Source organism: Chenopodium album, chromosome 5, assembly GCF_948465745.1.
Source record: "Chenopodium album chromosome 5, dcCheAlbu1.1, whole genome shotgun sequence".
Lineage (NCBI taxonomy): Eukaryota > Viridiplantae > Streptophyta > Magnoliopsida > Caryophyllales > Amaranthaceae > Chenopodium > Chenopodium album.
The window spans coordinates 46,477,140-46,484,925 of NC_137838.1; the positions used below are offsets into that span (position 1 = coordinate 46,477,140).

Consider the following 7,786-nt stretch of genomic DNA (forward strand, 5'->3'; position numbering starts at 1 on the left):
GTCGACCTTTTTATATAAACGGGTCAGAACCCAAAACCTGAACCCGACCTGTTTACATAAACAGGTCAGATTATCGAACCCGAACCCGACCTGTTTATAAGCGGGTTGAGCTGAACCCGACCTATTTAACCTGATTTTATAAAGTTTTATTTACACAATTTATTAAGTTTTTTATATGTATAAAAATACAAAGGAAATTGATGTTAAACTAATCCAAATTAACACACACAATATTTGAATACATCTTGTAAACATTATATAATTACAATTCATATATGAAGTACATTTTTGCAACATAATTTACATCTAAGCTTCTCCATTTTGCTAAAAAACTGCAGTCTTTATCATTAATTCCTTCTTTCTTCTTCCATGGTTGATTTTCGGATTCTTATTTTTCTGCAAGTGAAAACAAATTCGAATGCATAAGAAATCAACAAAGCGGAAACAAACCTCATTAAAAATTAAATTACAGTAAATGAACTTGCAAAAATACAAAATTTAAACCTGAAGAAAAGTTAAATCAAACGCATGAATAAATGTGAAGAATTAAAATATCAACATCATTAAATTAAAATTTAAAAGGCCAAAAAAAAGAAAAAAAAACTTAAAACACAACAAATAGAATAATTTTACAAAATTAGGCTAATAATTCGATCTAATAATTAACGATTGTTAGTTGATTAAAATGCAGAGATAAAACATAAACTCATAAACAAGCTTAAGCAAAATGCATGCATTGAATTGAAAATATAATAGAGCATTATAAAACATAATCCAATTAAAACACAACAAAATTAAGTAAAGATAATGAAATTTGCGAGTAAGTCACCTTAAGATTAACGAGTTTAAATCAGAATTTTAATGGAAAAGAATTGAAAACAAGAAAGAGTAGAGAGAGGAGAGAGGAGAGAGAAAAAGAATGAGAGAGAAAAATCAGAGAAGGAAAATGAGAGGCAAAACGGCGTGAGAAGAGTTTTAGCCTTTTAGGGTTTTAGCTTTTAGGCTTAGATAGTTTGGGCTTGGCCCATATTAAAAATAAATCAGAACTAAGTTCGGGTTGGGTTTAGGTTGACCCGACCTGAAACCAACCCAATTAATTAAACGGATTTAGGCGGGTTGGTTTCGGGTTGAAATTTCCAACCTGGACCCGACCTGTTTAATTCAAGTCGGGTTCGGGTTGACCCAATTACATAAACGAGTTGAAAATCTCACTCAAAACCCATTTATTTCGGGTTGGGTTCGGGTCAGGTTATCGGGTTGGGTCAGCTTTTGCAAGCCCTAATCGGGATTGCCCACACTCATTAAAAATAAAATGAATAAAACAAAAAAAGAGTAGAAACTCAAGCATTAAAATATAAAGATTCAAAAGCAAGGTTGCACACCTTGGGGGCTTATCTAGGGTCTTGAGCCTTTATCCCCTTTCTTCTATAACCTTTAGCCTAACCACGTTACCACCCTTAAAAAGACCTTTTTGAGGTATACATACTTGTGCGAGGTTCGGCTAGAGCTACGTTCGGCCTGATTCCTAACGGATACATAAGCAACCTAACATCAAGGTGCAACCGTAATAAACATGCATTCATATTCACATTCACACACCATGATAATATCAAGGGATCCCCTATGCTCATCCCTAATCATTTAGAGCTAGACTTGGGATCTTGATTCCTACATTATTAGCTTACCTATCCTAATAGTCACCACCATTTGACTCTTCTTGAAATAATTTCTTTCCACACACTTAGCTCTTGTAGCCTAACTTTAGCGTCACTTTCACACACATCACACATACATGATCAAATATACTTCTCTTAGGAACCCTTTGTCATGGATCAACGCTGAAGCATGCCTTGTCATATCGAAATCGCTCACCAATCATAATTGTCATTGCAACGAAGTATAAAGAACTTAGTCTCCGTGCCTAAGTTACCCAAATACTTTCATCATGGAGTCAACATTTGAGATAGCCTAGGATTGATTAATCCTTGCACCTTGAGAGATAGTATCGAACAACATTTGACTAAGCTCATTCAACATGCATCTTCAAACTTTCAATTCTTTTTCGTGTCTTTCTTTTTCGAGAGAAAGTCGGTACCCTCCACAAAAATGACGGAAATTTTTTGCTTTTTTGCGTTTTTTGAGTTGCACGATCACATAACAATTCACACACGAGTCATGTACACATTAAGTCTTGTCGTGTCATATCACTTTGATTTGAGTCTAACACTATAGGCGTCGTTCGAAGTGTGCCTACGTAAAAGCATGTGGTGAATATGCTTGGCACTCATAGGAAGTGGAAATTGACATATACGGTAAGGGACACGATTAGGGACAAGGAAAGTAGGGAGCCGCCAACAAGTTTGTAAGGAACTTGTAAACCGTTCACGGATCATAAAAGACAACCACGATAAAGGGACAACGAAGGCAACAACGATTGACCCGTGAAGGTTACACCCCATTCATAATCCATGAGATTACTAACTCCATATGGTTCGGAACCACGAAAGGAGGATCGGGGATGATGGTACGAAGTGATTCATGGAGTCACATTCGCCCGTATTGGCCTCTACTCAATTCTTATAGTGAAAAATGATTCATGCGATCTCAAAGGCATACAAACAAAGATTCAATTTGCTTTAAACTATTATTAAGCTAAATTGGTTGAATATTAATGCAACATATAATTCTAAAATGCTTGTGATCAATTGAATTAAATAACAAGATTAAAAAGGAACCTAAACCGGTTGTCCAAATTATCTTATTAGTCGTGATTTTCAATTACATATTCCCTTTAAACATGCAATATGGTGATCATAAAATAGAATAAACATTAATATTGGAAGCAATTCAACAATAATAGCGTTAGTCAAATTAAATATAAAATAACCTAATCATGATTCTAGCAATATTAAAAAAAAATAAGAGTAATTAAATTAATTAATTACTCACATTCTGCGTGTTCCTTTAAATTGCTACATCATGAATAAACTGTTAGTAACTTCAATAAAAAAAAATATAAAGCAAATTAAAATTAAATTAAATTAATATAGATTTGATTTGGTCCAAACCCTCAATTATTTACCTTTTCACGCCTTGGTTTTAAGTATAGAACTTCAGGTAACTATGAAGTCTTTGGAGTGCTTAAGGGAAGAATGGTGTAATTAGGAATATAGGTTTAAGGCTTAGAATTTGAGAGAGAGAGAGAAGAGAATGATTTTTTGCGTAAAAGAGAGAAAGAGAGAAGGATTTGATGATCAATATTATTGATGATTTCAAAAAGGGGTGATTTGAACTGTATTTATAAGGAAAAAAGAGGGTCGAAGAATCAAGAAAAAGATAAGAATTCGAATCGGATAAAACTCTTGCGATAGACAACAGTTTTTGTGGTTTTTGTTTTTATCATATCTTTTGAACCAGAAATCGGAATAAGATGAATAAGATATGGTTGAAAAGCTCTTGAAGTCTACTTTTTAACCCAATTAGAATCAGATAAAAATATTTTTTATAACAAAAGATAGATCCGAAATAGTGAGATGATGTCAGTTTTGGATAGAGTTTGACATTTTATTCATATCTTTTCCGTTATAGCTCGAAATTGATATTATAATATATCGTTGGAAAGATAATTTCAAGGGCTATCCAACCATATAAAATTTGGATAAAAACTATGATGCAAGTCTAAGCATGGAGAACTTCGAAGATTTGCTTATCATGCAGCAAGATAGCTTGTCCCTAAACATTGATTCAAGCCAAGCATTGCATGGACACTTTCTTGGATATCAAAGCAAAGCCACGGTTTGCTTAGTGACTTTTCTTGGAGTCTAGTTCACTTTCTTGAACTTTCTTGAATTTTCTTTACTTAGATTTTGCTTACAAGTTTTTACCTTTCACTTGAAAGGGTTTTTCTTGGTTCAAGCATTAGGATCTTTAATCTTTATTTAGTTGCTTTTAAAATCAGTTAGTTAGCAAAATAAATCAGTTTAGGCGTGTGCTTGTTCTCCAAGGTGCTTGCTCTTCAAGCAAGTTAGAATTCTAGTTTAATTAGGATTGAATTAGGGACTTGTCCTAATCTTCCTAGGTAAACTAAGTCTTATAAATAGGGCTGTAAACACACGAATAAACATACATAGATTAATATTCAGATTTATTTCTTAAGTTGCATACTTGAGTTTTGGTTGATTGCGATCAATTGCTGTTTTGCTTGTTTTAGTTAAAACATTCGTTTGGATTGATTAATTAGGTGGATTCTTAATTGATTAATCTTAGTTTTTGTTTAATTCTTGGTGGATTTCCTGTATAGAATTAGACTTAAACATATCCCTTGTGTTTTGTTGATTTTCGGATCAATAATTCACATCATCTTTGGTATCAGAGCAGGTTTGCGCAACTTCGGAAAAAATTAAACTGGGAACAATTGGCTGGGAATTTTTGCGTGATGTTTTTTGCATTGAACTCTAAAAACGTCCAGCTATCACCATATAAAATTTCATAATTTTTAGTTGAGTAACGCATTCTACACAGCCTCAAACGTTTGGTGTTTGTACACTGATTTGCGGATGGGAGTCCGGTTTTTGTGTTGCCTAGTTTTCCTTCAAGATTCGATCTTTTAATCAAGATTTTTGCATAAACTGACTTGGTTTGTGTAGGAATCATGAGTGACGAGGAGGTTCCACAAGTTCCAAGGGGATTAACCTTAGAACAAGCTCAAAACCTTAGAAGAGATAGGCGAATTGACGAGTTGGCAGCAAGGATGGATGAGATATTAAAAAGGCTTGATACTCTTGCTGGAGATTCTTCAAGGAAAGGGAATTCTAACCCTAATTCTGGTTCAAGTGAGGAAGAACAACCAAGGAGGAACCCAAGGAGGCCACGAAATAATTATTCCTCAAGTGATGAATCACCAAGGCCTAGGAGGAGAGATCGACCAAAGGATGATGATAGGAACCTTAGATTAGATCTTCCCGAATTCAATGGGAGTATGAATGAACCTGAAAAATACCTTGAGTGGATTAGAAGGGCCGAGACACTCTTTGATTACAAGGAGTATGATGAAAGGAAAAGTTGCAAATTGGCTGAATTAAAACTGACCGGTTATGCTAGTCTTTGGTATGATAATCTAAAGAAGAAGAGGCATAAGGAGGGGCGTGCAAGTATCTCAACTTGGGAACAACTCAAGAAGCACATGAAAAAAAGGTTCGTACCTAGTGATTATATTCAAGATGTTTATCTTAAGATGCAACTTTTTAAACAAAATTCTATGACTGTTGAGAATTATATTGGTGAATTTGAAAAGTTATGCATGCTATGTGTCTTAGAAGAGATTGTTGAGCATAAGATTGCTAGATTTATTTCGGGGTTGAATGATAATATTGCTGAAAAAGTTGAATTGCAACAATATTGGTCCTTTGAGGATGTTTGTAAGGTAGCTTTGAAAGTTGAAAAACAGATAAAGGGGAAGAAAGGGACGTACACTAAGTCCTTTGTAAAGGGTTTCACTAAACCTTTTGAGAAGAACAGCTTGGAGAAAAGTGGTTCTAGTTCGAACTACAAGGAGACTAAATCAAAATTTGAAGCTCCTAAAAAGCTTGTTGAAGATAGGAAGTGCTTCAAGTGTGGTAGTGTTGGTCACATTGCAACTAATTGTCCATCAAAAAGAGTAATGACTGCTCAAGAGTGGGAACAAGAACAAGCTAAGTGTGAGCAGGGTAGTGACTATGAAAAAAAGAACGAAGAGGAAAACTTTGAAGAAGAGGAGGGGCATATTGACGAAATTGATCCCGAGACTCATGGTCAAAGTTTGGTTCTAAGAAGGGCGCTACACTCTAAAACCGTACCTATGGAAAACAATCAAAGGGAGAAAATCTTTCTTACAAGGTGCAAGGTAGAAGATAGGTTGTGTGACATGATCATAGACACAGGGAGTTGCACTAATGTGGTATCTACTACTTTGGTAGACAAATTGAAGTGGCCAACTACTGAACATCCAAGCCCTTATAAGCTTCATTGGCTTAATAATTCGAGTGATGTTAAGGTAACTAAACAAGCCTTAATCTCCTTTTCAATTGGTAAATTTCATGATAAAGTTTTGTGTGATGTTTGTCCTATGGATGCTTGTCATATACTATTAGGCCGTCCTTGGCAATATGATAGATTTGTGAAGTTTGATGGAAGGACTAATGTGTATGTTGTGAGAAAAGGAGAAAAAGAGAGACCGGTTGCTTTAAAACCTTTAATATGCAACAAGTCTTCTAATGTTACCTCTAATTCGAAGAATTCTTATTTGATTAGTGAGAGGGAATTAGAAAAAGAGATTTGCAGCAACAATGTGGTATATATACTTGTTTCTAATGAGATTCGAATTGATCAAGATAAACAAGCAAAGAGGCCGTATGAATTGGAATATGTTTTAGAAGAATTCAAGGATGTCTTTCCTAAGGAATTACCTCCGGGACTACCTCCTATTCGTGGGATAGAGCATCAAATTGACTTGATTCCGGGAGCACCCTTACCTAATAAGGCAGCCTATAGAAGTAATCCGGAAGAAACAAAGGAGATGCAAAGGCAAATTGAAGAGCTTATGACTAGAGGATACGTGAGGGAAAGTATGAGCCCTTGTGCCGTGCCTACTTTACTTGTCCCAAAGAAAGATGGGAGTTGGCGCATGTGTATTGATAGTAGGAGTGTGAATAACATCACTATCAAATACCGATTTCCTATTCCAAGATTAGATGATCTACTTGATGAACTACATGGTTCAAAGTTGTTTTCTAAGATTGATCTTATGAGTGGTTATCATCAAATTCGAATGAGAGAAGGAGATGAGTGGAAAACAGCATTCAAGACTAAGTTAGGGTTGTATGAATGGTTGGTGATGCCGTTTGGACTCACTAATGCACCTAGCACTTTCATGAGGTTGATGCATGAGGTACTTAAACCTTTCCTTGGCAAGTTTGTTGTTGTTTATTTAGATGATATTCTGATATACTCTAAAAATTTGCATGATCATCTAAATCATCTAACAAGTGTGTTTGAAGTGTTAAGAGAGAAGAAACTCTATGCTAAGCTTGAAAAATGCTACTTCTTAGTGCCTAGTGTTACTTTTCTTGGTTATGTTGTATCAAAGGATGGAGTTTCAGTTGATCATTCAAAAGTAGAGGCTATTAAAACTTGGCCTATTCCTACTAATATGAGTGAAGTAAGGTCTTTTCATGGTCTAGCTTCATTCTATAGAAGATTTGTCAAGAATAAGTTGATGCCTAGAAGTGAAGGTCCTTTCAAGATTGTTGAGAAGATCAATGACAATGCTTATAAGTTAGAACTTCCGGGAGAATATGGAGTTAGTGCTACATTCAATTTTGGCGATTTGGCTAAGTATATTCCTGATGAAGAACTTCGAGATTTGAGGACAAATTCTTTCGAAGAAGAGGAGGATGATGCAAGTCTAAGCATGGAGAACTTCGAAGATTTGCTTATCATGCATCAAGATAGCTTGTCCCTAAACATTGATTCAAGCCAAGCATTGCATGGACACTTTCTTGGATATCAAAGCAAAGCCACGGTTTGCTTAGTGACTTTTCTTGGAGTCTAGTTCACTTTCTTGAACTTTCTTGAATTTTCTTTACTTAGATTTTGCTTACAAGTTTTTACCTTTCACTTGAAAGGGTTTTTCTTGGTTCAAGCATTAGGATCTTTAATCTTTATTTAGTTGCTTTTAAAATCAGTTAGTTAGCAAAATAAATCAGTTTAGGCGTGTGCTTGTTCTCCAAGGTGCTTGCTCTTCAAGCAA

General features: G+C 35.1%; 1 long non-coding RNA gene across 1 annotated transcript; it reads right to left on the reverse strand.

The window, feature by feature from the left end:
* Positions 1-254: 254 nt before the first annotated feature.
* Positions 255-943, reverse strand: LOC145630713 (uncharacterized). Its single transcript, XR_014112202.1, has 2 exons — positions 830-943; positions 255-396 (listed from the first exon to the last, which is right to left on the reverse strand). It is a non-coding gene; the product is annotated as an uncharacterized LOC145630713 (long non-coding RNA).
* Positions 944-7,786: the final 6,843 nt, after the last annotated feature.